Genomic DNA, 26511 nt, shown 5'->3' on the forward strand with positions numbered 1-26511 from the left:
TAGCGATTCGTCTGGTAGCGGTGGAAACGCTACGGAAAATAATGCAGTTACGCCGTTTACTGACACCACAGTGCTTTAAACGGTAGCAGTTGCATGTGTCGGGAGAACACCGCGCTAACGGCAGTCGTGGCCGAGTGGTTAAGGCGTCTGACTCGAAATCAGATTCCCTCTGGGAGCGTAGGTTCGAATCCTACCGGCTGCGTGCGATTTTGCGTACAGAGGAGCAAACATTTTCGCACACATGTGACATGCGTGGGCGAATGCGGGTGCAAACCAGTGACGCCATTCTCAACAAGACGAAAATTTCCGTTTTAAGAATACTGAGTTTTCGCGACGACCGCTGCTTACTGTGGCTATCGGTTCACCTCACACTGACACTGACGCTGGGACTGCAGAAAGCCGTCGCTGAGATCGTGAGTTCACAGATGTGCTCGAAAGTGATGGACAGAGCGAACATTTCATTTTCTTTTTAAGAATCGCAATTTCCATCACTCGAGTGCGGCCAAAGCAGTGGTGCAGCGTTTCTTTTCTTAAGATCTCGCAGCTGCTTGGAGGTATGTCGATCGTTTTAAGACGACAGAAAACTAGCGTCAGCGGTGCGTCAGTGGGAAGTCGGTGAAGTCGCCATTGGAGCCATAAGCCAGTAATTACGACATACGAATCACTCGCGCACCGCGCAGCTGTACGATAATGCTCGTGCGTGGGCCCGCATAGCTGAGTCGGTAGAGCGCTAGGTTTTCAACCAAAGGGTCCTGGGTTCAAGTCCCTGTCTGGGCGAAAATTAATACACTTTCGTAACGGCTAATGGAAACCCTACAGAAAAGAGTGAGGCCACGCCGTTTTCTGCCATCAGATTGCTTCTAAAGATGGCGGTTTCAGTTGTCGGGAGTCGCTTCCGCCACCGGCAGTCGTGGCCGAGTGGTTAAGGCGTCTGACTTGAAATCAGATTCCCTCTGGGAGCGTAGGTTCGAGTCCTGCCGACTGCGAAAATTTTCTCGCTCTCAAAAGGCGGACGTTCAGCTGCATCCTAGCAGTTGCGTCACTACTAAACACGTGGGTCACCAGCAATGTGCAGTGCTATTTGATCCAGGGCGCAGCGTTACAGTCGCGCCCAGAAGCCGCAGCTCATCTCCGCGTCTCACAGCCGTCCACCTGGTGTTAGTACAAGTGTCGCCTCACTGGGCAGTGCAGATGTGTCCATTTTAGCTTGCAGACGATGACGTGTAGCAATTTATGAGCTAACGCAAGTCGTATGTTTTACCGTGTGTATCTGCTAGATACTGCCTCTCATACGGTGGAGAGACTCACTCCTTCTTGTGTCTCGTTCTCCGCACACGAGTTGCCCCTGGCATCGATATAGCACGGGTTTTCTAGCGTCAGCGAAGTCAATATTACACGAATCGAGTCGACATGTTTGCTTGTTACGATGACGGAAGAAGAAGAAATGTGTGTGGAACTTCACTGCATCGGCTGCTCGCCTTTCAGCGCCCCTGTGTCTTATCAGACGAAGGTGACTGTGAAATTGGCAACGAGGCAGAGGTTAACGAACACATGCAAATGGCAACCTTCAACGTCAGCCGAAATAGACTGAAGATCTAAAGGTCCCTGGTTCGATCCCGGGTTTCGGCAGGTATTCGTTTTGATGCGACGCCAATGGAATTACTCTGCGTTTGTGATAATGCAACTACCGCTGACAACAAAAATGACTCTCTCCTGTAGCTGTTCTGGTTGTCTAGTGCATGCCATAAGAGGAACTCACTAGACAACTAACTCCCCTAGAAGCAAAAGAATTAAAAATATCCTACCGACTGCATTCCTTTTTCTGTGTCAGGTGGTGAAGAACGTCTTCAACGGAACCGTGAAATGAGCGAAAGCGTGGGAAACGTTGCATTCGAAATGCTTGTGAATTTTCCAATTGCCCAGTGAGTGTCGACAAAACACGTAAATTCTCTGCTCCGACGTATGAGGCGTAACAACTAGTGCAATTTGTTGTTGCATCGTGTGCCAGCAGTCTTCGAGAGTGTGTTACGAGCTTAGCGGGATAAGTTTGTAGACAGCATGTAGGCGACGTTTTATTAGTAACGGCCCCATACAGCGATTGCACAACAGTAAAGGACATGAGTCAATGTATAGTTGTGCATTGTGGGAGGTTTTGCAGCCTCGTCCGAGCCCGGATAGCTCAGTTGGTAGAGCATTAGGCTTTTAACCTAAGGGTCCAGGGTTCAAGTCCCCGTCGAGGCGGAAATTTTAACACTTTGGTAGCGATTCGTCTGGTAGCGGTGGAAACGCTACGGAAAATAATGCAGTTACGCCGTTTACTGACACCACAGTGCTTTAAACGGTAGCAGTTGCATGTGTCGGGAGAACACCGCGCTAACGGCAGTCGTGGCCGAGTGGTTAAGGCGTCTGACTCGAAATCAGATTCCCTCTGGGAGCGTAGGTTCGAATCCTACCGGCTGCGTGCGATTTTGCGTACAGAGGAGCAAACATTTTCGCACACATGTGACATGCGTGGGCGAATGCGGGTGCAAACCAGTGACGCCATTCTCAACAAGACGAAAATTTCCGTTTTAAGAATACTGAGTTTTCGCGACGACCGCTGCTTACTGTGGCTATCGGTTCACCTCACACTGACACTGACGCTGGGACTGCAGAAAGCCGTCGCTGAGATCGTGAGTTCACAGATGTGCTCGAAAGTGATGGACAGAGCGAACATTTCATTTTCTTTTTAAGAATCGCAATTTCCATCACTCGAGTGCGGCCAAAGCAGTGGTGCAGCGTTTCTTTTCTTAAGATCTCGCAGCTGCTTGGAGGTATGTCGATCGTTTTAAGACGACAGAAAACTAGCGTCAGCGGTGCGTCAGTGGGAAGTCGGTGAAGTCGCCATTGGAGCCATAAGCCAGTAATTACGACATACGAATCACTCGCGCACCGCGCAGCTGTACGATAATGCTCGTGCGTGGGCCCGCATAGCTGAGTCGGTAGAGCGCTAGGTTTTCAACCAAAGGGTCCTGGGTTCAAGTCCCTGTCTGGGCGAAAATTAATACACTTTCGTAACGGCTAATGGAAACCCTACAGAAAAGAGTGAGGCCACGCCGTTTTCTGCCATCAGATTGCTTCTAAAGATGGCGGTTTCAGTTGTCGGGAGTCGCTTCCGCCACTGGCAGTCGTGGCCGAGTGGTTAAGGCGTCTGACTTGAAATCAGATTCCCTCTGGGAGCGTAGGTTCGAGTCCTGCCGACTGCGAAAATTTTCTCGCTCTCAAAAGGCGGACGTTCAGCTGCATCCTAGCAGTTGCGTCACTACTAAACACGTGGGTCACCAGCAATGTGCAGTGCTATTTGATCCAGGGCGCAGCGTTACAGTCGCGCCCAGAAGCCGCAGCTCATCTCCGCGTCTCACAGCCGTCCACCTGGTGTTAGTACAAGTGTCGCCTCACTGGGCAGTGCAGATGTGTCCATTTTAGCTTGCAGACGATGACGTGTAGCAATTTATGAGCTAACGCAAGTCGTATGTTTTACCGTGTGTATCTGCTAGATACTGCCTCTCATACGGTGGAGAGACTCACTCCTTCTTGTGTCTCGTTCTCCGCACACGAGTTGCCCCTGGCATCGATATAGCACGGGTTTTCTAGCGTCAGCGAAGTCAATATTACACGAATCGAGTCGACATGTTTGCTTGTTACGATGACGGAAGAAGAAGAAATGTGTGTGGAACTTCACTGCATCGGCTGCTCGCCTTTCAGCGCCCCTGTGTCTTATCAGACGAAGGTGACTGTGAAATTGGCAACGAGGCAGAGGTTAACGAACACATGCAAATGGCAACCTTCAACGTCAGCCGAAATAGACTGAAGATCTAAAGGTCCCTGGTTCGATCCCGGGTTTCGGCAGGTATTCGTTTTGATGCGACGCCAATGGAATTACTCTGCGTTTGTGATAATGCAACTACCGCTGACAACAAAAATGACTCTCTCCTGTAGCTGTTCTGGTTGTCTAGTGCATGCCATAAGAGGAACTCACTAGACAACTAACTCCCCTAGAAGCAAAAGAATTAAAAATATCCTACCGACTGCATTCCTTTTTCTGTGTCAGGTGGTGAAGAACGTCTTCAACGGAACCGTGAAATGAGCGAAAGCGTGGGAAACATTGCATTCGAAATGCTTGTGAATTTTCCAATTGCCCAGTGAGTGTCGACAAAACACGTAAATTCTCTGCTCCGACGTATGAGGCGTAACAACTAGTGCAATTTGTTGTTGCATCGTGTGCCAGCAGTCTTCGAGAGTGTGTTACGAGCTTAGCGGGATAAGTTTGTAGACAGCATGTAGGCGACGTTTTATTAGTAACGGCCCCATACAGCGATTGCACAACAGTAAAGGACATGAGTCAATGTATAGTTGTGCATTGTGGGAGGTTTTGCAGCCTCGTCCGAGCCCGGATAGCTCAGTTGGTAGAGCATTAGGCTTTTAACCTAAGGGTCCAGGGTTCAAGTCCCCGTCGAGGCGGAAATTTTAACACTTTGGTAGCGATTCGTCTGGTAGCGGTGGAAACGCTACGGAAAATAATGCAGTTACGCCGTTTACTGACACCACAGTGCTTTAAACGGTAGCAGTTGCATGTGTCGGGAGAACACCGCGCTAACGGCAGTCGTGGCCGAGTGGTTAAGGCGTCTGACTCGAAATCAGATTCCCTCTGGGAGCGTAGGTTCGAATCCTACCGGCTGCGTGCGATTTTGCGTACAGAGGAGCAAACATTTTCGCACACATGTGACATGCGTGGGCGAATGCGGGTGCAAACCAGTGACGCCATTCTCAACAAGACGAATATTTCCGTTTTAAGAATACTGAGTTTTCGCGACGACCGCTGCTTACTGTGGCTATCGGTTCACCTCACACTGACACTGACGCTGGGACTGCAGAAAGCCGTCGCTGAGATCGTGAGTTCACAGATGTGCTCGAAAGTGATGGACAGAGCGAACATTTCATTTTCTTTTTAAGAATCGCAATTTCCATCACTCGAGTGCGGCCAAAGCAGTGGTGCAGCGTTTCTTTTCTTAAGATCTCGCAGCTGCTTGGAGGTATGTCGATCGTTTTAAAACGACAGAAAACTAGCGTCAGCGGTGCGTCAGTGGGAAGTCGGTGAAGTCGCCATTGGAGCCATAAGCCAGTAATTACGACATACGAATCACTCGCGCACCGCGCAGCTGTACGATAATGCTCGTGCGTGGGCCCGCATAGCTGAGTCGGTAGAGCGCTAGGTTTTCAACCAAAGGGTCCTGGGTTCAAGTCCCTGTCTGGGCGAAAATTAATACACTTTCGTAACGGCTAATGGAAACCCTACAGAAAAGAGTGAGGCCACGCCGTTTTCTGCCATCAGATTGCTTCTAAAGATGGCGGTTTCAGTTGTCGGGAGTCGCTTCCGCCACTGGCAGTCGTGGCCGAGTGGTTAAGGCGTCTGACTTGAAATCAGATTCCCTCTGGGAGCGTAGGTTCGAGTCCTGCCGACTGCGAAAATTTTCTCGCTCTCAAAAGGCGGACGTTCAGCTGCATCCTAGCAGTTGCGTCACTACTAAACACGTGGGTCACCAGCAATGTGCAGTGCTATTTGATCCAGGGCGCAGCGTTACAGTCGCGCCCAGAAGCCGCAGCTCATCTCCGCGTCTCACAGCCGTCCACCTGGTGTTAGTACAAGTGTCGCCTCACTGGGCAGTGCAGATGTGTCCATTTTAGCTTGCAGACGATGACGTGTAGCAATTTATGAGCTAACGCAAGTCGTATGTTTTACCGTGTGTATCTGCTAGATACTGCCTCTCATACGGTGGAGAGACTCACTCCTTCTTGTGTCTCGTTCTCCGCACACGAGTTGCCCCTGGCATCGATATAGCACGGGTTTTCTAGCGTCAGCGAAGTCAATATTACACGAATCGAGTCGACATGTTTGCTTGTTACGATGACGGAAGAAGAAGAAATGTGTGTGGAACTTCACTGCATCGGCTGCTCGCCTTTCAGCGCCCCTGTGTCTTATCAGACGAAGGTGACTGTGAAATTGGCAACGAGGCAGAGGTTAACGAACACATGCAAATGGCAACCTTCAACGTCAGCCGAAATAGACTGAAGATCTAAAGGTCCCTGGTTCGATCCCGGGTTTCGGCAGGTATTCGTTTTGATGCGACGCCAATGGAATTACTCTGCGTTTGTGATAATGCAACTACCGCTGACAACAAAAATGACTCTCTCCTGTAGCTGTTCTGGTTGTCTAGTGCATGCCATAAGAGGAACTCACTAGACAACTAACTCCCCTAGAAGCAAAAGAATTAAAAATATCCTACCGACTGCATTCCTTTTTCTGTGTCAGGTGGTGAAGAACGTCTTCAACGGAACCGTGAAATGAGCGAAAGCGTGGGAAACATTGCATTCGAAATGCTTGTGAATTTTCCAATTGCCCAGTGAGTGTCGACAAAACACGTAAATTCTCTGCTCCGACGTATGAGGCGTAACAACTAGTGCAATTTGTTGTTGCATCGTGTGCCAGCAGTCTTCGAGAGTGTGTTACGAGCTTAGCGGGATAAGTTTGTAGACAGCATGTAGGCGACGTTTTATTAGTAACGGCCCCATACAGCGATTGCACAACAGTAAAGGACATGAGTCAATGTATAGTTGTGCATTGTGGGAGGTTTTGCAGCCTCGTCCGAGCCCGGATAGCTCAGTTGGTAGAGCATTAGGCTTTTAACCTAAGGGTCCAGGGTTCAAGTCCCCGTCGAGGCGGAAATTTTAACACTTTGGTAGCGATTCGTCTGGTAGCGGTGGAAACGCTACGGAAAATAATGCAGTTACGCCGTTTACTGACACCACAGTGCTTTAAACGGTAGCAGTTGCATGTGTCGGGAGAACACCGCGCTAACGGCAGTCGTGGCCGAGTGGTTAAGGCGTCTGACTCGAAATCAGATTCCCTCTGGGAGCGTAGGTTCGAATCCTACCGGCTGCGTGCGATTTTGCGTACAGAGGAGCAAACATTTTCGCACACATGTGACATGCGTGGGCGAATGCGGGTGCAAACCAGTGACGCCATTCTCAACAAGACGAAAATTTCCGTTTTAAGAATACTGAGTTTTCGCGACGACCGCTGCTTACTGTGGCTATCGGTTCACCTCACACTGACACTGACGCTGGGACTGCAGAAAGCCGTCGCTGAGATCGTGAGTTCACAGATGTGCTCGAAAGTGATGGACAGAGCGAACATTTCATTTTCTTTTTAAGAATCGCAATTTCCATCACTCGAGTGCGGCCAAAGCAGTGGTGCAGCGTTTCTTTTCTTAAGATCTCGCAGCTGCTTGGAGGTATGTCGATCGTTTTAAGACGACAGAAAACTAGCGTCAGCGGTGCGTCAGTGGGAAGTCGGTGAAGTCGCCATTGGAGCCATAAGCCAGTAATTACGACATACGAATCACTCGCGCACCGCGCAGCTGTACGATAATGCTCGTGCGTGGGCCCGCATAGCTGAGTCGGTAGAGCGCTAGGTTTTCAACCAAAGGGTCCTGGGTTCAAGTCCCTGTCTGGGCGAAAATTAATACACTTTCGTAACGGCTAATGGAAACCCTACAGAAAAGAGTGAGGCCACGCCGTTTTCTGCCATCAGATTGCTTCTAAAGATGGCGGTTTCAGTTGTCGGGAGTCGCTTCCGCCACTGGCAGTCGTGGCCGAGTGGTTAAGGCGTCTGACTTGAAATCAGATTCCCTCTGGGAGCGTAGGTTCGAGTCCTGCCGACTGCGAAAATTTTCTCGCTCTCAAAAGGCGGACGTTCAGCTGCATCCTAGCAGTTGCGTCACTACTAAACACGTGGGTCACCAGCAATGTGCAGTGCTATTTGATCCAGGGCGCAGCGTTACAGTCGCGCCCAGAAGCCGCAGCTCATCTCCGCGTCTCACAGCCGTCCACCTGGTGTTAGTACAAGTGTCGCCTCACTGGGCAGTGCAGATGTGTCCATTTTAGCTTGCAGACGATGACGTGTAGCAATTTATGAGCTAACGCAAGTCGTATGTTTTACCGTGTGTATCTGCTAGATACTGCCTCTCATACGGTGGAGAGACTCACTCCTTCTTGTGTCTCGTTCTCCGCACACGAGTTGCCCCTGGCATCGATATAGCACGGGTTTTCTAGCGTCAGCGAAGTCAATATTACACGAATCGAGTCGACATGTTTGCTTGTTACGATGACGGAAGAAGAAGAAATGTGTGTGGAACTTCACTGCATCGGCTGCTCGCCTTTCAGCGCCCCTGTGTCTTATCAGACGAAGGTGACTGTGAAATTGGCAACGAGGCAGAGGTTAACGAACACATGCAAATGGCAACCTTCAACGTCAGCCGAAATAGACTGAAGATCTAAAGGTCCCTGGTTCGATCCCGGGTTTCGGCAGGTATTCGTTTTGATGCGACGCCAATGGAATTACTCTGCGTTTGTGATAATGCAACTACCGCTGACAACAAAAATGACTCTCTCCTGTAGCTGTTCTGGTTGTCTAGTGCATGCCATAAGAGGAACTCACTAGACAACTAACTCCCCTAGAAGCAAAAGAATTAAAAATATCCTACCGACTGCATTCCTTTTTCTGTGTCAGGTGGTGAAGAACGTCTTCAACGGAACCGTGAAATGAGCGAAAGCGTGGGAAACATTGCATTCGAAATGCTTGTGAATTTTCCAATTGCCCAGTGAGTGTCGACAAAACACGTAAATTCTCTGCTCCGACGTATGAGGCGTAACAACTAGTGCAATTTGTTGTTGCATCGTGTGCCAGCAGTCTTCGAGAGTGTGTTACGAGCTTAGCGGGATAAGTTTGTAGACAGCATGTAGGCGACGTTTTATTAGTAACGGCCCCATACAGCGATTGCACAACAGTAAAGGACATGAGTCAATGTATAGTTGTGCATTGTGGGAGGTTTTGCAGCCTCGTCCGAGCCCGGATAGCTCAGTTGGTAGAGCATTAGGCTTTTAACCTAAGGGTCCAGGGTTCAAGTCCCCGTCGAGGCGGAAATTTTAACACTTTGGTAGCGATTCGTCTGGTAGCGGTGGAAACGCTACGGAAAATAATGCAGTTACGCCGTTTACTGACACCACAGTGCTTTAAACGGTAGCAGTTGCATGTGTCGGGAGAACACCGCGCTAACGGCAGTCGTGGCCGAGTGGTTAAGGCGTCTGACTCGAAATCAGATTCCCTCTGGGAGCGTAGGTTCGAATCCTACCGGCTGCGTGCGATTTTGCGTACAGAGGAGCAAACATTTTCGCACACATGTGACATGCGTGGGCGAATGCGGGTGCAAACCAGTGACGCCATTCTCAACAAGACGAAAATTTCCGTTTTAAGAATACTGAGTTTTCGCGACGACCGCTGCTTACTGTGGCTATCGGTTCACCTCACACTGACACTGACGCTGGGACTGCAGAAAGCCGTCGCTGAGATCGTGAGTTCACAGATGTGCTCGAAAGTGATGGACAGAGCGAACATTTCATTTTCTTTTTAAGAATCGCAATTTCCATCACTCGAGTGCGGCCAAAGCAGTGGTGCAGCGTTTCTTTTCTTAAGATCTCGCAGCTGCTTGGAGGTATGTCGATCGTTTTAAGACGACAGAAAACTAGCGTCAGCGGTGCGTCAGTGGGAAGTCGGTGAAGTCGCCATTGGAGCCATAAGCCAGTAATTACGACATACGAATCACTCGCGCACCGCGCAGCTGTACGATAATGCTCGTGCGTGGGCCCGCATAGCTGAGTCGGTAGAGCGCTAGGTTTTCAACCAAAGGGTCCTGGGTTCAAGTCCCTGTCTGGGCGAAAATTAATACACTTTCGTAACGGCTAATGGAAACCCTACAGAAAAGAGTGAGGCCACGCCGTTTTCTGCCATCAGATTGCTTCTAAAGATGGCGGTTTCAGTTGTCGGGAGTCGCTTCCGCCACTGGCAGTCGTGGCCGAGTGGTTAAGGCGTCTGACTTGAAATCAGATTCCCTCTGGGAGCGTAGGTTCGAGTCCTGCCGACTGCGAAAATTTTCTCGCTCTCAAAAGGCGGACGTTCAGCTGCATCCTAGCAGTTGCGTCACTACTAAACACGTGGGTCACCAGCAATGTGCAGTGCTATTTGATCCAGGGCGCAGCGTTACAGTCGCGCCCAGAAGCCGCAGCTCATCTCCGCGTCTCACAGCCGTCCACCTGGTGTTAGTACAAGTGTCGCCTCACTGGGCAGTGCAGATGTGTCCATTTTAGCTTGCAGACGATGACGTGTAGCAATTTATGAGCTAACGCAAGTCGTATGTTTTACCGTGTGTATCTGCTAGATACTGCCTCTCATACGGTGGAGAGACTCACTCCTTCTTGTGTCTCGTTCTCCGCACACGAGTTGCCCCTGGCATCGATATAGCACGGGTTTTCTAGCGTCAGCGAAGTCAATATTACACGAATCGAGTCGACATGTTTGCTTGTTACGATGACGGAAGAAGAAGAAATGTGTGTGGAACTTCACTGCATCGGCTGCTCGCCTTTCAGCGCCCCTGTGTCTTATCAGACGAAGGTGACTGTGAAATTGGCAACGAGGCAGAGGTTAACGAACACATGCAAATGGCAACCTTCAACGCCAGCCGAAATAGACTGAAGATCTAAAGGTCCCTGGTTCGATCCCGGGTTTCGGCAGGTATTCGTTTTGATGCGACGCCAATGGAATTACTCTGCGTTTGTGATAATGCAACTACCGCTGACAACAAAAATGACTCTCTCCTGTAGCTGTTCTGGTTGTCTAGTGCATGCCATAAGAGGAACTCACTAGACAACTAACTCCCCTAGAAGCAAAAGAATTAAAAATATCCTACCGACTGCATTCCTTTTTCTGTGTCAGGTGGTGAAGAACGTCTTCAACGGAACCGTGAAATGAGCGAAAGCGTGGGAAACATTGCATTCGAAATGCTTGTGAATTTTCCAATTGCCCAGTGAGTGTCGACAAAACACGTAAATTCTCTGCTCCGACGTATGAGGCGTAACAACTAGTGCAATTTGTTGTTGCATCGTGTGCCAGCAGTCTTCGAGAGTGTGTTACGAGCTTAGCGGGATAAGTTTGTAGACAGCATGTAGGCGACGTTTTATTAGTAACGGCCCCATACAGCGATTGCACAACAGTAAAGGACATGAGTCAATGTATAGTTGTGCATTGTGGGAGTTTTTGCAGCCTCGTCCGAGCCCGGATAGCTCAGTTGGTAGAGCATTAGGCTTTTAACCTAAGGGTCCAGGGTTCAAGTCCCCGTCGAGGCGGAAATTTTAACACTTTGGTAGCGATTCGTCTGGTAGCGGTGGAAACGCTACGGAAAATAATGCAGTTACGCCGTTTACTGACACCACAGTGCTTTAAACGGTAGCAGTTGCATGTGTCGGGAGAACACCGCGCTAACGGCAGTCGTGGCCGAGTGGTTAAGGCGTCTGACTCGAAATCAGATTCCCTCTGGGAGCGTAGGTTCGAATCCTACCGGCTGCGTGCGATTTTGCGTACAGAGGAGCAAACATTTTCGCACACATGTGACATGCGTGGGCGAATGCGGGTGCAAACCAGTGACGCCATTCTCAACAAGACGAAAATTTCCGTTTTAAGAATACTGAGTTTTCGCGACGACCGCTGCTTACTGTGGCTATCGGTTCACCTCACACTGACACTGACGCTGGGACTGCAGAAAGCCGTCGCTGAGATCGTGAGTTCACAGATGTGCTCGAAAGTGATGGACAGAGCGAACATTTCATTTTCTTTTTAAGAATCGCAATTTCCATCACTCGAGTGCGGCCAAAGCAGTGGTGCAGCGTTTCTTTTCTTAAGATCTCGCAGCTGCTTGGAGGTATGTCGATCGTTTTAAGACGACAGAAAACTAGCGTCAGCGGTGCGTCAGTGGGAAGTCGGTGAAGTCGCCATTGGAGCCATAAGCCAGTAATTACGACATACGAATCACTCGCGCACCGCGCAGCTGTACGATAATGCTCGTGCGTGGGCCCGCATAGCTGAGTCGGTAGAGCGCTAGGTTTTCAACCAAAGGGTCCTGGGTTCAAGTCCCTGTCTGGGCGAAAATTAATACACTTTCGTAACGGCTAATGGAAACCCTACAGAAAAGAGTGAGGCCACGCCGTTTTCTGCCATCAGATTGCTTCTAAAGATGGCGGTTTCAGTTGTCGGGAGTCGCTTCCGCCACTGGCAGTCGTGGCCGAGTGGTTAAGGCGTCTGACTTGAAATCAGATTCCCTCTGGGAGCGTAGGTTCGAGTCCTGCCGACTGCGAAAATTTTCTCGCTCTCAAAAGGCGGACGTTCAGCTGCATCCTAGCAGTTGCGTCACTACTAAACACGTGGGTCACCAGCAATGTGCAGTGCTATTTGATCCAGGGCGCAGCGTTACAGTCGCGCCCAGAAGCCGCAGCTCATCTCCGCGTCTCACAGCCGTCCACCTGGTGTTAGTACAAGTGTCGCCTCACTGGGCAGTGCAGATGTGTCCATTTTAGCTTGCAGACGATGACGTGTAGCAATTTATGAGCTAACGCAAGTCGTATGTTTTACCGTGTGTATCTGCTAGATACTGCCTCTCATACGGTGGAGAGACTCACTCCTTCTTGTGTCTCGTTCTCCGCACACGAGTTGCCCCTGGCATCGATATAGCACGGGTTTTCTAGCGTCAGCGAAGTCAATATTACACGAATCGAGTCGACATGTTTGCTTGTTACGATGACGGAAGAAGAAGAAATGTGTGTGGAACTTCACTGCATCGGCTGCTCGCCTTTCAGCGCCCCTGTGTCTTATCAGACGAAGGTGACTGTGAAATTGGCAACGAGGCAGAGGTTAACGAACACATGCAAATGGCAACCTTCAACGTCAGCCGAAATAGACTGAAGATCTAAAGGTCCCTGGTTCGATCCCGGGTTTCGGCAGGTATTCGTTTTGATGCGACGCCAATGGAATTACTCTGCGTTTGTGATAATGCAACTACCGCTGACAACAAAAATGACTCTCTCCTGTAGCTGTTCTGGTTGTCTAGTGCATGCCATAAGAGGAACTCACTAGACAACTAACTCCCCTAGAAGCAAAAGAATTAAAAATATCCTACCGACTGCATTCCTTTTTCTGTGTCAGGTGGTGAAGAACGTCTTCAACGGAACCGTGAAATGAGCGAAAGCGTGGGAAACATTGCATTCGAAATGCTTGTGAATTTTCCAATTGCCCAGTGAGTGTCGACAAAACACGTAAATTCTCTGCTCCGACGTATGAGGCGTAACAACTAGTGCAATTTGTTGTTGCATCGTGTGCCAGCAGTCTTCGAGAGTGTGTTACGAGCTTAGCGGGATAAGTTTGTAGACAGCATGTAGGCGACGTTTTATTAGTAACGGCCCCATACAGCGATTGCACAACAGTAAAGGACATGAGTCAATGTATAGTTGTGCATTGTGGGAGGTTTTGCAGCCTCGTCCGAGCCCGGATAGCTCAGTTGGTAGAGCATTAGGCTTTTAACCTAAGGGTCCAGGGTTCAAGTCCCCGTCGAGGCGGAAATTTTAACACTTTGGTAGCGATTCGTCTGGTAGCGGTGGAAACGCTACGGAAAATAATGCAGTTACGCCGTTTACTGACACCACAGTGCTTTAAACGGTAGCAGTTGCATGTGTCGGGAGAACACTGCGCTAACGGCAGTCGTGGCCGAGTGGTTAAGGCGTCTGACTCGAAATCAGATTCCCTCTGGGAGCGTAGGTTCGAATCCTACCGGCTGCGTGCGATTTTGCGTACAGAGGAGCAAACATTTTCGCACACATGTGACATGCGTGGGCGAATGCGGGTGCAAACCAGTGACGCCATTCTCAACAAGACGAAAATTTCCGTTTTAAGAATACTGAGTTTTCGCGACGACCGCTGCTTACTGTGGCTATCGGTTCACCTCACACTGACACTGACGCTGGGACTGCAGAAAGCCGTCGCTGAGATCGTGAGTTCACAGATGTGCTCGAAAGTGATGGACAGAGCGAACATTTCATTTTCTTTTTAAGAATCGCAATTTCCATCACTCGAGTGCGGCCAAAGCAGTGGTGCAGCGTTTCTTTTCTTAAGATCTCGCAGCTGCTTGGAGGTATGTCGATCGTTTTAAGACGACAGAAAACTAGCGTCAGCGGTGCGTCAGTGGGAAGTCGGTGAAGTCGCCATTGGAGCCATAAGCCAGTAATTACGACATACGAATCACTCGCGCACCGCGCAGCTGTACGATAATGCTCGTGCGTGGGCCCGCATAGCTGAGTCGGTAGAGCGCTAGGTTTTCAACCAAAGGGTCCTGGGTTCAAGTCCCTGTCTGGGCGAAAATTAATACACTTTCGTAACGGCTAATGGAAACCCTACAGAAAAGAGTGAGGCCACGCCGTTTTCTGCCATCAGATTGCTTCTAAAGAGGGCGGTTTCAGTTGTCGGGAGTCGCTTCCGCCACTGGCAGTCGTGGCCGAGTGGTTAAGGCGTCTGACTTGAAATCAGATTCCCTCTGGGAGCGTAGGTTCGAGTCCTGCCGACTGCGAAAATTTTCTCGCTCTCAAAAGGCGGACGTTCAGCTGCATCCTAGCAGTTGCGTCACTACTAAACACGTGGGTCACCAGCAATGTGCAGTGCTATTTGATCCAGGGCGCAGCGTTACAGTCGCGCCCAGAAGCCGCAGCTCATCTCCGCGTCTCACAGCCGTCCACCTGGTGTTAGTACAAGTGTCGCCTCACTGGGCAGTGCAGATGTGTCCATTTTAGCTTGCAGACGATGACGTGTAGCAATTTATGAGCTAACGCAAGTCGTATGTTTTACCGTGTGTATCTGCTAGATACTGCCTCTCATACGGTGGAGAGACTCACTCCTTCTTGTGTCTCGTTCTCCGCACACGAGTTGCCCCTGGCATCGATATAGCACGGGTTTTCTAGCGTCAGCGAAGTCAATATTACACGAATCGAGTCGACATGTTTGCTTGTTACGATGACGGAAGAAGAAGAAATGTGTGTGGAACTTCACTGCATCGGCTGCTCGCCTTTCAGCGCCCCTGTGTCTTATCAGACGAAGGTGACTGTGAAATTGGCAACGAGGCAGAGGTTAACGAACACATGCAAATGGCAACCTTCAACGCCAGCCGAAATAGACTGAAGATCTAAAGGTCCCTGGTTCGATCCCGGGTTTCGGCAGGTATTCGTTTTGATGCGACGCCAATGGAATTACTCTGCGTTTGTGATAATGCAACTACCGCTGACAACAAAAATGACTCTCTCCTGTAGCTGTTCTGGTTGTCTAGTGCATGCCATAAGAGGAACTCACTAGACAACTAACTCCCCTAGAAGCAAAAGAATTAAAAATATCCTACCGACTGCATTCCTTTTTCTGTGTCAGGTGGTGAAGAACGTCTTCAACGGAACCGTGAAATGAGCGAAAGCGTGGGAAACATTGCATTCGAAATGCTTGTGAATTTTCCAATTGCCCAGTGAGTGTCGACAAAACACGTAAATTCTCTGCTCCGACGTATGAGGCGTAACAACTAGTGCAATTTGTTGTTGCATCGTGTGCCAGCAGTCTTCGAGAGTGTGTTACGAGCTTAGCGGGATAAGTTTGTAGACAGCATGTAGGCGACGTTTTATTAGTAACGGCCCCATACAGCGATTGCACAACAGTAAAGGACATGAGTCAATGTATAGTTGTGCATTGTGGGAGGTTTTGCAGCCTCGTCCGAGCCCGGATAGCTCAGTTGGTAGAGCATTAGGCTTTTAACCTAAGGGTCCAGGGTTCAAGTCCCCGTCGAGGCGGAAATTTTAACACTTTGGTAGCGATTCGTCTGGTAGCGGTGGAAACGCTACGGAAAATAATGCAGTTACGCCGTTGACTGACACCACAGTGCTTTAAACGGTAGCAGTTGCATGTGTCGGGAGAACACCGCGCTAACGGCAGTCGTGGCCGAGTGGTTAAGGCGTCTGACTCGAAATCAGATTCCCTCTGGGAGCGTAGGTTCGAATCCTACCGGCTGCGTGCGATTTTGCGTACAGAGGAGCAAACATTTTCGCACACATGTGACATGCGTGGGCGAATGCGGGTGCAAACCAGTGACGCCATTCTCAACAAGACGAAAATTTCCGTTTTAAGAATACTGAGTTTTCGCGACGACCGCTGCTTACTGTGGCTATCGGTTCACCTCACACTGACACTGACGCTGGGACTGCAGAAAGCCGTCGCTGAGATCGTGAGTTCACAGATGTGCTCGAAAGTGATGGACAGAGCGAACATTTCATTTTCTTTTTAAGAATCGCAATTTCCATCACTCGAGTGCGGCCAAAGCAGTGGTGCAGCGTTTCTTTTCTTAAGATCTCGCAGCTGCTTGGAGGTATGTCGATCGTTTTAAGACGACAGAAAACTAGCGTCAGCGGTGCGTCAGTGGGAAGTCGGTGAAGTCGCCATTGGAGCCATAAGCCAGTAATTACGACATACGAATCACTCGCGCACCGCGCAGCTGTACGATAATGCTCGTGCGTGGGCCCGCATAGCTGAGTCGGTAGAGCGCTAGGTTTTCAACCAAAGGGTCCTGGGTTCAAGTCCCTGTCTGGGCGAAAATTAATACACTTTCGTAACGGCTAATGGAAACCCTACAGAAAAGAGTGAGGCCACGCCGTTTTCTGCCATCAGATTGCTTCTAAAGATGGCGGTTTCAGTTGTCGGGAGTCGCTTCCGCCACTGGCAGTCGTGGCCGAGTGGTTAAGGCGTCTGACTTGAAATCAGATTCCCTCTGGGAGCGTAGGTTCGAGTCCTGCCGACTGCGAAAATTTTCTCGCTCTCAAAAGGCGGACGTTCAGCTGCATCCTAGCAGTTGCGTCACTACTAAACACGTGGGTCACCAGCAATGTGCAGTGCTATTTGATCCAGGGCGCAGCGTTACAGTCGCGCCCAGAAGCCGCAGCTCATCTCCGCGTCTCACAGCCGTCCACCTGGTGTTAGTACAAGTGTCGCCTCACTGGGCAGTGCAGATGTGTCCATTTTAGCTTGCAGACGATGACGTGTAGCAATTTATGAGCTAACGCAAGTCGTATGTTTTACCGTGTGTATCTGCTAGATACTGCCTCTCATACGGTGGAGAGACTCACTCCTTCTTGTGTCTCGTTCTCCGCACACGAGTTGCCCCTGGCATCGATATAGCACGGGTTTTCTAGCGTCAGCGAAGTCAATATTACACGAATCGAGTCGACATGTTTGCTTGTTACGATGACGGAAGAAGAAGAAATGTGTGTGGAACTTCACTGCATCGGCTGCTCGCCTTTCAGCGCCCCTGTGTCTTATCAGACGAAGGTGACTGTGAAATTGGCAACGAGGCAGAGGTTAACGAACACATGCAAATGGCAACCTTCAACGTCAGCCGAAATAGACTGAAGATCTAAAGGTCCCTGGTTCGATCCCGGGTTTCGGCAGGTATTCGTTTTGATGCGACGCCAATGGAATTACTCTGCGTTTGTGATAATGCAACTACCGCTGACAACAAAAATGACTCTCTCCTGTAGCTGTTCTGGTTGTCTAGTGCATGCCATAAGAGGAACTCACTAGACAACTAACTCCCCTAGAAGCAAAAGAATTAAAAATATCCTACCGACTGCATTCCTTTTTCTGTGTCAGGTGGTGAAGAACGTCTTCAACGGAACCGTGAAATGAGCGAAAGCGTGGGAAACATTGCATTCGAAATGCTTGTGAATTTTCCAATTGCCCAGTGAGTGTCGACAAAACACGTAAATTCTCTGCTCCGACGTATGAGGCGTAACAACTAGTGCAATTTGTTGTTGCATCGTGTGCCAGCAGTCTTCGAGAGTGTGTTACGAGCTTAGCGGGATAAGTTTGTAGACAGCATGTAGGCGACGTTTTATTAGTAACGGCCCCATACAGCGATTGCACAACAGTAAAGGACATGAGTCAATGTATAGTTGTGCATTGTGGGAGGTTTTGCAGCCTCGTCCGAGCCCGGATAGCTCAGTTGGTAGAGCATTAGGCTTTTAACCTAAGGGTCCAGGGTTCAAGTCCCCGTCGAGGCGGAAATTTTAACACTTTGGTAGCGATTCGTCTGGTAGCGGTGGAAACGCTACGGAAAATAATGCAGTTACGCCGTTTACTGACACCACAGTGCTTTAAACGGTAGCAGTTGCATGTGTCGGGAGAACACCGCGCTAACGGCAGTCGTGGCCGAGTGGTTAAGGCGTCTGACTCGAAATCAGATTCCCTCTGGGAGCGTAGGTTCGAATCCTACCGGCTGCGTGCGATTTTGCGTACAGAGGAGCAAACATTTTCGCACACATGTGACATGCGTGGGCGAATGCGGGTGCAAACCAGTGACGCCATTCTCAACAAGACGAAAATTTCCGTTTTAAGAATACTGAGTTTTCGCGACGACCGCTGCTTACTGTGGCTATCGGTTCACCTCACACTGACACTGACGCTGGGACTGCAGAAAGCCGTCGCTGAGATCGTGAGTTCACAGATGTGCTCGAAAGTGATGGACAGAGCGAACATTTCATTTTCTTTTTAAGAATCGCAATTTCCATCACTCGAGTGCGGCCAAAGCAGTGGTGCAGCGTTTCTTTTCTTAAGATCTCGCAGCTGCTTGGAGGTATGTCGATCGTTTTAAGACGACAGAAAACTAGCGTCAGCGGTGCGTCAGTGGGAAGTCGGTGAAGTCGCCATTGGAGCCATAAGCCAGTAATTACGACATACGAATCACTCGCGCACCGCGCAGCTGTACGATAATGCTCGTGCGTGGGCCCGCATAGCTGAGTCGGTAGAGCGCTAGGTTTTCAACCAAAGGGTCCTGGGTTCAAGTCCCTGTCTGGGCGAAAATTAATACACTTTCGTAACGGCTAATGGAAACCCTACAGAAAAGAGTGAGGCCACGCCGTTTTCTGCCATCAGATTGCTTCTAAAGATGGCGGTTTCAGTTGTCGGGAGTCGCTTCCGCCACTGGCAGTCGTGGCCGAGTGGTTAAGGCGTCTGACTTGAAATCAGATTCCCTCTGGGAGCGTAGGTTCGAGTCCTGCCGACTGCGAAAATTTTCTCGCTCTCAAAAGGCGGACGTTCAGCTGCATCCTAGCAGTTGCGTCACTACTAAACACGTGGGTCACCAGCAATGTGCAGTGCTATTTGATCCAGGGCGCAGCGTTACAGTCGCGCCCAGAAGCCGCAGCTCATCTCCGCGTCTCACAGCCGTCCACCTGGTGTTAGTACAAGTGTCGCCTCACTGGGCAGTGCAGATGTGTCCATTTTAGCTTGCAGACGATGACGTGTAGCAATTTATGAGCTAACGCAAGTCGTATGTTTTACCGTGTGTATCTGCTAGATACTGCCTCTCATACGGTGGAGAGACTCACTCCTTCTTGTGTCTCGTTCTCCGCACACGAGTTGCCCCTGGCATCGATATAGCACGGGTTTTCTAGCGTCAGCGAAGTCAATATTACACGAATCGAGTCGACATGTTTGCTTGTTACGATGACGGAAGAAGAAGAAATGTGTGTGGAACTTCACTGCATCGGCTGCTCGCCTTTCAGCGCCCCTGTGTCTTATCAGACGAAGGTGACTGTGAAATTGGCAACGAGGCAGAGGTTAACGAACACATGCAAATGGCAACCTTCAACGTCAGCCGAAATAGACTGAAGATCTAAAGGTCCCTGGTTCGATCCCGGGTTTCGGCAGGTATTCGTTTTGATGCGACGCCAATGGAATTACTCTGCGTTTGTGATAATGCAACTACCGCTGACAACAAAAATGACTCTCTCCTGTAGCTGTTCTGGTTGTCTAGTGCATGCCATAAGAGGAACTCACTAGACAACTAACTCCCCTAGAAGCAAAAGAATTAAAAATATCCTACCGACTGCATTCCTTTTTCTGTGTCAGGTGGTGAAGAACGTCTTCAACGGAACCGTGAAATGAGCGAAAGCGTGGGAAACATTGCATTCGAAATGCTTGTGAATTTTCCAATTGCCCAGTGAGTGTCGACAAAACACGTAAATTCTCTGCTCCGACGTATGAGGCGTAACAACTAGTGCAATTTGTTGTTGCATCGTGTGCCAGCAGTCTTCGAGAGTGTGTTACGAGCTTAGCGGGATAAGTTTGTAGACAGCATGTAGGCGACGTTTTATTAGTAACGGCCCCATACAGCGATTGCACAACAGTAAAGGACATGAGTCAATGTATAGTTGTGCATTGTGGGAGGTTTTGCAGCCTCGTCCGAGCCCGGATAGCTCAGTTGGTAGAGCATTAGGCTTTTAACCTAAGGGTCCAGGGTTCAAGTCCCCGTCGAGGCGGAAATTTTAACACTTTGGTAGCGATTCGTCTGGTAGCGGTGGAAACGCTACGGAAAATAATGCAGTTACGCCGTTTACTGACACCACAGTGCTTTAAACGGTAGCAGTTGCATGTGTCGGGAGAACACCGCGCTAACGGCAGTCGTGGCCGAGTGGTTAAGGCGTCTGACTCGAAATCAGATTCCCTCTGGGAGCGTAGGTTCGAATCCTACCGGCTGCGTGCGATTTTGCGTACAGAGGAGCAAACATTTTCGCACACATGTGACATGCGTGGGCGAATGCGGGTGCAAACCAGTGACGCCATTCTCAACAAGACGAAAATTTCCGTTTTAAGAATACTGAGTTTTCGCGACGACCGCTGCTTACTGTGGCTATCGGTTCACCTCACACTGACACTGACGCTGGGACTGCAGAAAGCCGTCGCTGAGATCGTGAGTTCACAGATGTGCTCGAAAGTGATGGACAGAGCGAACATTTCATTTTCTTTTTAAGAATCGCAATTTCCATCACTCGAGTGCGGCCAAAGCAGTGGTGCAGCGTTTCTTTTCTTAAGATCTCGCAGCTGCTTGGAGGTATGTCGATCGTTTTAAGACGACAGAAAACTAGCGTCAGCGGTGCGTCAGTGGGAAGTCGGTGAAGTCGCCATTGGAGCCATAAGCCAGTAATTACGACATACGAATCACTCGCGCACCGCGCAGCTGTACGATAATGCTCGTGCGTGGGCCCGCATAGCTGAGTCGGTAGAGCGCTAGGTTTTCAACCAAAGGGTCCTGGGTTCAAGTCCCTGTCTGGGCGAAAATTAATACACTTTCGTAACGGCTAATGGAAACCCTACAGAAAAGAGTGAGGCCACGCCGTTTTCTGCCATCAGATTGCTTCTAAAGATGGCGGTTTCAGTTGTCGGGAGTCGCTTCCGCCACTGGCAGTCGTGGCCGAGTGGTTAAGGCGTCTGACTTGAAATCAGATTCCCTCTGGGAGCGTAGGTTCGAGTCCTGCCGACTGCGAAAATTTTCTCGCTCTCAAAAGGCGGACGTTCAGCTGCATCCTAGCAGTTGCGTCACTACTAAACACGTGGGTCACCAGCAATGTGCAGTGCTATTTGATCCAGGGCGCAGCGTTACAGTCGCGCCCAGAAGCCGCAGCTCATCTCCGCGTCTCACAGCCGTCCACCTGGTGTTAGTACAAGTGTCGCCTCACTGGGCAGTGCAGATGTGTCCATTTTAGCTTGCAGACGATGACGTGTAGCAATTTATGAGCTAACGCAAGTCGTATGTTTTACCGTGTGTATCTGCTAGATACTGCCTCTCATACGGTGGAGAGACTCACTCCTTCTTGTGTCTCGTTCTCCGCACACGAGTTGCCCCTGGCATCGATATAGCACGGGTTTTCTAGCGTCAGCGAAGTCAATATTACACGAATCGAGTCGACATGTTTGCTTGTTACGATGACGGAAGAAGAAGAAATGTGTGTGGAACTTCACTGCATCGGCTGCTCGCCTTTCAGCGCCCCTGTGTCTTATCAGACGAAGGTGACTGTGAAATTGGCAACGAGGCAGAGGTTAACGAACACATGCAAATGGCAACCTTCAACGTCAGCCGAAATAGACTGAAGATCTAAAGGTCCCTGGTTCGATCCCGGGTTTCGGCAGGTATTCGTTTTGATGCGACGCCAATGGAATTACTCTGCGTTTGTGATAATGCAACTACCGCTGACAACAAAAATGACTCTCTCCTGTAGCTGTTCTGGTTGTCTAGTGCATGCCATAAGAGGAACTCACTAGACAACTAACTCCCCTAGAAGCAAAAGAATTAAAAATATCCTACCGACTGCATTCCTTTTTCTGTGTCAGGTGGTGAAGAACGTCTTCAACGGAACCGTGAAATGAGCGAAAGCGTGGGAAACATTGCATTCGAAATGCTTGTGAATTTTCCAATTGCCCAGTGAGTGTCGACAAAACACGTAAATTCTCTGCTCCGACGTATGAGGCGTAACAACTAGTGCAATTTGTTGTTGCATCGTGTGCCAGCAGTCTTCGAGAGTGTGTTACGAGCTTAGCGGGATAAGTTTGTAGACAGCATGTAGGCGACGTTTTATTAGTAACGGCCCCATACAGCGATTGCACAACAGTAAAGGACATGAGTCAATGTATAGTTGTGCATTGTGGGAGGTTTTGCAGCCTCGTCCGAGCCCGGATAGCTCAGTTGGTAGAGCATTAGGCTTTTAACCTAAGGGTCCAGGGTTCAAGTCCCCGTCGAGGCGGAAATTTTAACACTTTGGTAGCGATTCGTCTGGTAGCGGTGGAAACGCTACGGAAAATAATGCAGTTACGCCGTTTACTGACACCACAGTGCTTTAAACGGTAGCAGTTGCATGTGTCGGGAGAACACCGCGCTAACGGCAGTCGTGGCCGAGTGGTTAAGGCGTCTGACTCGAAATCAGATTCCCTCTGGGAGCGTAGGTTCGAATCCTACCGGCTGCGTGCGATTTTGCGTACAGAGGAGCAAACATTTTCGCACACATGTGACATGCGTGGGCGAATGCGGGTGCAAACCAGTGACGCCATTCTCAACAAGACGAAAATTTCCGTTTTAAGAATACTGAGTTTTCGCGACGACCGCTGCTTACTGTGGCTATCGGTTCACCTCACACTGACACTGACGCTGGGACTGCAGAAAGCCGTCGCTGAGATCGTGAGTTCACAGATGTGCTCGAAAGTGATGGACAGAGCGAACATTTCATTTTCTTTTTAAGAATCGCAATTTCCATCACTCGAGTGCGGCCAAAGCAGTGGTGCAGCGTTTCTTTTCTTAAGATCTCGCAGCTGCTTGGAGGTATGTCGATCGTTTTAAGACGACAGAAAACTAGCGTCAGCGGTGCGTCAGTGGGAAGTCGGTGAAGTCGCCATTGGAGCCATAAGCCAGTAATTACGACATACGAATCACTCGCGCACCGCGCAGCTGTACGATAATGCTCGTGCGTGGGCCCGCATAGCTGAGTCGGTAGAGCGCTAGGTTTTCAACCAAAGGGTCCTGGGTTCAAGTCCCTGTCTGGGCGAAAATTAATACACTTTCGTAACGGCTAATGGAAACCCTACAGAAAAGAGTGAGGCCACGCCGTTTTCTGCCATCAGATTGCTTCTAAAGATGGCGGTTTCAGTTGTCGGGAGTCGCTTCCGCCACTGGCAGTCGTGGCCGAGTGGTTAAGGCGTCTGACTTGAAATCAGATTCCCTCTGGGAGCGTAGGTTCGAGTCCTGCCGACTGCGAAAATTTTCTCGCTCTCAAAAGGCGGACGTTCAGCTGCATCCTAGCAGTTGCGTCACTACTAAACACGTGGGTCACCAGCAATGTGCAGTGCTATTTGATCCAGGGCGCAGCGTTACAGTCGCGCCCAGAAGCCGCAGCTCATCTCCGCGTCTCACAGCCGTCCACCTGGTGTTAGTACAAGTGTCGCCTCACTGGGCAGTGCAGATGTGTCCATTTTAGCTTGCAGACGATGACGTGTAGCAATTTATGAGCTAACGCAAGTCGTATGTTTTACCGTGTGTATCTGCTAGATACTGCCTCTCATACGGTGGAGAGACTCACTCCTTCTTGTGTCTCGTTCTCCGCACACGAGTTGCCCCTGGCATCGATATAGCACGGGTTTTCTAGCGTCAGCGAAGTCAATATTACACGAATCGAGTCGACATGTTTGCTTGTTACGATGACGGAAGAAGAAGAAATGTGTGTGGAACTTCACTGCATCGGCTGCTCGCCTTTCAGCGCCCCTGTGTCTTATCAGACGAAGGTGACTGTGAAATTGGCAACGAGGCAGAGGTTAACGAACACATGCAAATGGCAACCTTCAACGTCAGCCGAAATAGACTGAAGATCTAAAGGTCCCTGGTTCGATCCCGGGTTTCGGCAGGTATTCGTTTTGATGCGACGCCAATGGAATTACTCTGCGTTTGTGATAATGCAACTACCGCTGACAACAAAAATGACTCTCTCCTGTAGCTGTTCTGGTTGTCTAGTGCATGCCATAAGAGGAACTCACTAGACAACTAACTCCCCTAGAAGCAAAAGAATTAAAAATATCCTACCGACTGCATTCCTTTTTCTGTGTCAGGTGGTGAAGAACGTCTTCAACGGAACCGTGAAATGAGCGAAAGCGTGGGAAACATTGCATTCGAAATGCTTGTGAATTTTCCAATTGCCCAGTGAGTGTCGACAAAACACGTAAATTCTCTGCTCCGACGTATGAGGCGTAACAACTAGTGCAATTTGTTGTTGCATCGTGTGCCAGCAGTCTTCGAGAGTGTGTTACGAGCTTAGCGGGATAAGTTTGTAGACAGCATGTAGGCGACGTTTTATTAGTAACGGCCCCATACAGCGATTGCACAACAGTAAAGGACATGAGTCAATGTATAGTTGTGCATTGTGGGAGGTTTTGCAGCCTCGTCCGAGCCCGGATAGCTCAGTTGGTAGAGCATTAGGCTTTTAACCTAAGGGTCCAGGGTTCAAGTCCCCGTCGAGGCGGAAATTTTAACACTTTGGTAGCGATTCGTCTGGTAGCGGTGGAAACGCTACGGAAAATAATGCAGTTACGCCGTTTACTGACACCACAGTGCTTTAAACGGTAGCAGTTGCATGTGTCGGGAGAACACCGCGCTAACGGCAGTCGTGGCCGAGTGGTTAAGGCGTCTGACTCGAAATCAGATTCCCTCTGGGAGCGTAGGTTCGAATCCTACCGGCTGCGTGCGATTTTGCGTACAGAGGAGCAAACATTTTCGCACACATGTGACATGCGTGGGCGAATGCGGGTGCAAACCAGTGACGCCATTCTCAACAAGACGAAAATTTCCGTTTTAAGAATACTGAGTTTTCGCGACGACCGCTGCTTACTGTGGCTATCGGTTCACCTCACACTGACACTGACGCTGGGACTGCAGAAAGCCGTCGCTGAGATCGTGAGTTCACAGATGTGCTCGAAAGTGATGGACAGAGCGAACATTTCATTTTCTTTTTAAGAATCGCAATTTCCATCACTCGAGTGCGGCCAAAGCAGTGGTGCAGCGTTTCTTTTCTTAAGATCTCGCAGCTGCTTGGAGGTATGTCGATCGTTTTAAGACGACAGAAAACTAGCGTCAGCGGTGCGTCAGTGGGAAGTCGGTGAAGTCGCCATTGGAGCCATAAGCCAGTAATTACGACATACGAATCACTCGCGCACCGCGCAGCTGTACGATAATGCTCGTGCGTGGGCCCGCATAGCTGAGTCGGTAGAGCGCTAGGTTTTCAACCAAAGGGTCCTGGGTTCAAGTCCCTGTCTGGGCGAAAATTAATACACTTTCGTAACGGCTAATGGAAACCCTACAGAAAAGAGTGAGGCCACGCCGTTTTCTGCCATCAGATTGCTTCTAAAGATGGCGGTTTCAGTTGTCGGGAGTCGCTTCCGCCACCGGCAGTCGTGGCCGAGTGGTTAAGGCGTCTGACTTGAAATCAGATTCCCTCTGGGAGCGTAGGTTCGAGTCCTGCCGACTGCGAAAATTTTCTCGCTCTCAAAAGGCGGACGTTCAGCTGCATCCTAGCAGTTGCGTCACTACTAAACACGTGGGTCACCAGCAATGTGCAGTGCTATTTGATCCAGGGCGCAGCGTTACAGTCGCGCCCAGAAGCCGCAGCTCATCTCCGCGTCTCACAGCCGTCCACCTGGTGTTAGTACAAGTGTCGCCTCACTGGGCAGTGCAGATGTGTCCATTTTAGCTTGCAGACGATGACGTGTAGCAATTTATGAGCTAACGCAAGTCGTATGTTTTACCGTGTGTATCTGCTAGATACTGCCTCTCATACGGTGGAGAGACTCACTCCTTCTTGTGTCTCGTTCTCCGCACACGAGTTGCCCCTGGCATCGATATAGCACGGGTTTTCTAGCGTCAGCGAAGTCAATATTACACGAATCGAGTCGACATGTTTGCTTGTTACGATGACGGAAGAAGAAGAAATGTGTGTGGAACTTCACTGCATCGGCTGCTCGCCTTTCAGCGCCCCTGTGTCTTATCAGACGAAGGTGACTGTGAAATTGGCAACGAGGCAGAGGTTAACGAACACATGCAAATGGCAACCTTCAACGTCAGCCGAAATAGACTGAAGATCTAAAGGTCCCTGGTTCGATCCCGGGTTTCGGCAGGTATTCGTTTTGATGCGACGCCAATGGAATTA

General features: G+C 49.8%; 35 non-coding genes across 35 annotated transcripts; all 35 read left to right on the top strand.

Moving 5' to 3' along the window:
• The first annotated feature begins 120 nt into the window (after positions 1-120).
• Positions 121-202, top strand: Trnas-cga. The gene has a single exon. It is a non-coding gene; the product is annotated as a tRNA-Ser (tRNA).
• A 702-nt stretch (positions 203-904) lies between these two features.
• Positions 905-986, top strand: Trnas-uga. Its single transcript has one exon. It is a non-coding gene; the product is annotated as a tRNA-Ser (tRNA).
• Positions 987-2168: 1182 nt separating this feature from the next.
• Trnak-uuu lies at positions 2169-2241 on the top strand. The gene has a single exon. It is a non-coding gene; the product is annotated as a tRNA-Lys (tRNA).
• A 138-nt stretch (positions 2242-2379) lies between these two features.
• Positions 2380-2461, top strand: Trnas-cga. Its single transcript has one exon. It is a non-coding gene; the product is annotated as a tRNA-Ser (tRNA).
• A 702-nt stretch (positions 2462-3163) lies between these two features.
• Positions 3164-3245, top strand: Trnas-uga. Its single transcript has one exon. It is a non-coding gene; the product is annotated as a tRNA-Ser (tRNA).
• Positions 3246-4427: 1182 nt separating this feature from the next.
• Trnak-uuu lies at positions 4428-4500 on the top strand. The gene has a single exon. It is a non-coding gene; the product is annotated as a tRNA-Lys (tRNA).
• Positions 4501-4638: 138 nt separating this feature from the next.
• On the top strand, positions 4639-4720 carry Trnas-cga. Its single transcript has one exon. It is a non-coding gene; the product is annotated as a tRNA-Ser (tRNA).
• Positions 4721-5422: 702 nt separating this feature from the next.
• Positions 5423-5504, top strand: Trnas-uga. Its single transcript has one exon. It is a non-coding gene; the product is annotated as a tRNA-Ser (tRNA).
• Positions 5505-6686: 1182 nt separating this feature from the next.
• Positions 6687-6759, top strand: Trnak-uuu. The gene has a single exon. It is a non-coding gene; the product is annotated as a tRNA-Lys (tRNA).
• A 138-nt stretch (positions 6760-6897) lies between these two features.
• Positions 6898-6979, top strand: Trnas-cga. The gene has a single exon. It is a non-coding gene; the product is annotated as a tRNA-Ser (tRNA).
• Positions 6980-7681: 702 nt separating this feature from the next.
• Positions 7682-7763, top strand: Trnas-uga. Its single transcript has one exon. It is a non-coding gene; the product is annotated as a tRNA-Ser (tRNA).
• A 1182-nt stretch (positions 7764-8945) lies between these two features.
• Trnak-uuu lies at positions 8946-9018 on the top strand. Its single transcript has one exon. It is a non-coding gene; the product is annotated as a tRNA-Lys (tRNA).
• A 138-nt stretch (positions 9019-9156) lies between these two features.
• Trnas-cga lies at positions 9157-9238 on the top strand. The gene has a single exon. It is a non-coding gene; the product is annotated as a tRNA-Ser (tRNA).
• Positions 9239-9940: 702 nt separating this feature from the next.
• On the top strand, positions 9941-10022 carry Trnas-uga. The gene has a single exon. It is a non-coding gene; the product is annotated as a tRNA-Ser (tRNA).
• Positions 10023-11204: 1182 nt separating this feature from the next.
• On the top strand, positions 11205-11277 carry Trnak-uuu. The gene has a single exon. It is a non-coding gene; the product is annotated as a tRNA-Lys (tRNA).
• A 138-nt stretch (positions 11278-11415) lies between these two features.
• Positions 11416-11497, top strand: Trnas-cga. The gene has a single exon. It is a non-coding gene; the product is annotated as a tRNA-Ser (tRNA).
• Positions 11498-12199: 702 nt separating this feature from the next.
• On the top strand, positions 12200-12281 carry Trnas-uga. The gene has a single exon. It is a non-coding gene; the product is annotated as a tRNA-Ser (tRNA).
• A 1182-nt stretch (positions 12282-13463) lies between these two features.
• On the top strand, positions 13464-13536 carry Trnak-uuu. Its single transcript has one exon. It is a non-coding gene; the product is annotated as a tRNA-Lys (tRNA).
• Positions 13537-13674: 138 nt separating this feature from the next.
• Trnas-cga lies at positions 13675-13756 on the top strand. The gene has a single exon. It is a non-coding gene; the product is annotated as a tRNA-Ser (tRNA).
• A 702-nt stretch (positions 13757-14458) lies between these two features.
• Positions 14459-14540, top strand: Trnas-uga. The gene has a single exon. It is a non-coding gene; the product is annotated as a tRNA-Ser (tRNA).
• Positions 14541-15722: 1182 nt separating this feature from the next.
• Positions 15723-15795, top strand: Trnak-uuu. Its single transcript has one exon. It is a non-coding gene; the product is annotated as a tRNA-Lys (tRNA).
• Positions 15796-15933: 138 nt separating this feature from the next.
• Trnas-cga lies at positions 15934-16015 on the top strand. Its single transcript has one exon. It is a non-coding gene; the product is annotated as a tRNA-Ser (tRNA).
• A 702-nt stretch (positions 16016-16717) lies between these two features.
• On the top strand, positions 16718-16799 carry Trnas-uga. Its single transcript has one exon. It is a non-coding gene; the product is annotated as a tRNA-Ser (tRNA).
• A 1182-nt stretch (positions 16800-17981) lies between these two features.
• Positions 17982-18054, top strand: Trnak-uuu. Its single transcript has one exon. It is a non-coding gene; the product is annotated as a tRNA-Lys (tRNA).
• Positions 18055-18192: 138 nt separating this feature from the next.
• Trnas-cga lies at positions 18193-18274 on the top strand. Its single transcript has one exon. It is a non-coding gene; the product is annotated as a tRNA-Ser (tRNA).
• A 702-nt stretch (positions 18275-18976) lies between these two features.
• On the top strand, positions 18977-19058 carry Trnas-uga. Its single transcript has one exon. It is a non-coding gene; the product is annotated as a tRNA-Ser (tRNA).
• A 1182-nt stretch (positions 19059-20240) lies between these two features.
• Trnak-uuu lies at positions 20241-20313 on the top strand. The gene has a single exon. It is a non-coding gene; the product is annotated as a tRNA-Lys (tRNA).
• A 138-nt stretch (positions 20314-20451) lies between these two features.
• Trnas-cga lies at positions 20452-20533 on the top strand. The gene has a single exon. It is a non-coding gene; the product is annotated as a tRNA-Ser (tRNA).
• A 702-nt stretch (positions 20534-21235) lies between these two features.
• Positions 21236-21317, top strand: Trnas-uga. Its single transcript has one exon. It is a non-coding gene; the product is annotated as a tRNA-Ser (tRNA).
• A 1182-nt stretch (positions 21318-22499) lies between these two features.
• Trnak-uuu lies at positions 22500-22572 on the top strand. Its single transcript has one exon. It is a non-coding gene; the product is annotated as a tRNA-Lys (tRNA).
• Positions 22573-22710: 138 nt separating this feature from the next.
• Positions 22711-22792, top strand: Trnas-cga. The gene has a single exon. It is a non-coding gene; the product is annotated as a tRNA-Ser (tRNA).
• Positions 22793-23494: 702 nt separating this feature from the next.
• On the top strand, positions 23495-23576 carry Trnas-uga. The gene has a single exon. It is a non-coding gene; the product is annotated as a tRNA-Ser (tRNA).
• A 1182-nt stretch (positions 23577-24758) lies between these two features.
• Trnak-uuu lies at positions 24759-24831 on the top strand. The gene has a single exon. It is a non-coding gene; the product is annotated as a tRNA-Lys (tRNA).
• Positions 24832-24969: 138 nt separating this feature from the next.
• Positions 24970-25051, top strand: Trnas-cga. Its single transcript has one exon. It is a non-coding gene; the product is annotated as a tRNA-Ser (tRNA).
• Positions 25052-25753: 702 nt separating this feature from the next.
• Positions 25754-25835, top strand: Trnas-uga. Its single transcript has one exon. It is a non-coding gene; the product is annotated as a tRNA-Ser (tRNA).
• The last annotated feature ends 676 nt before the right edge of the window (positions 25836-26511 follow it).

Source organism: Schistocerca americana, unplaced genomic scaffold (genome assembly GCF_021461395.2).
Source record: "Schistocerca americana isolate TAMUIC-IGC-003095 unplaced genomic scaffold, iqSchAmer2.1 HiC_scaffold_178, whole genome shotgun sequence".
Lineage (NCBI taxonomy): Eukaryota > Metazoa > Arthropoda > Insecta > Orthoptera > Acrididae > Schistocerca > Schistocerca americana.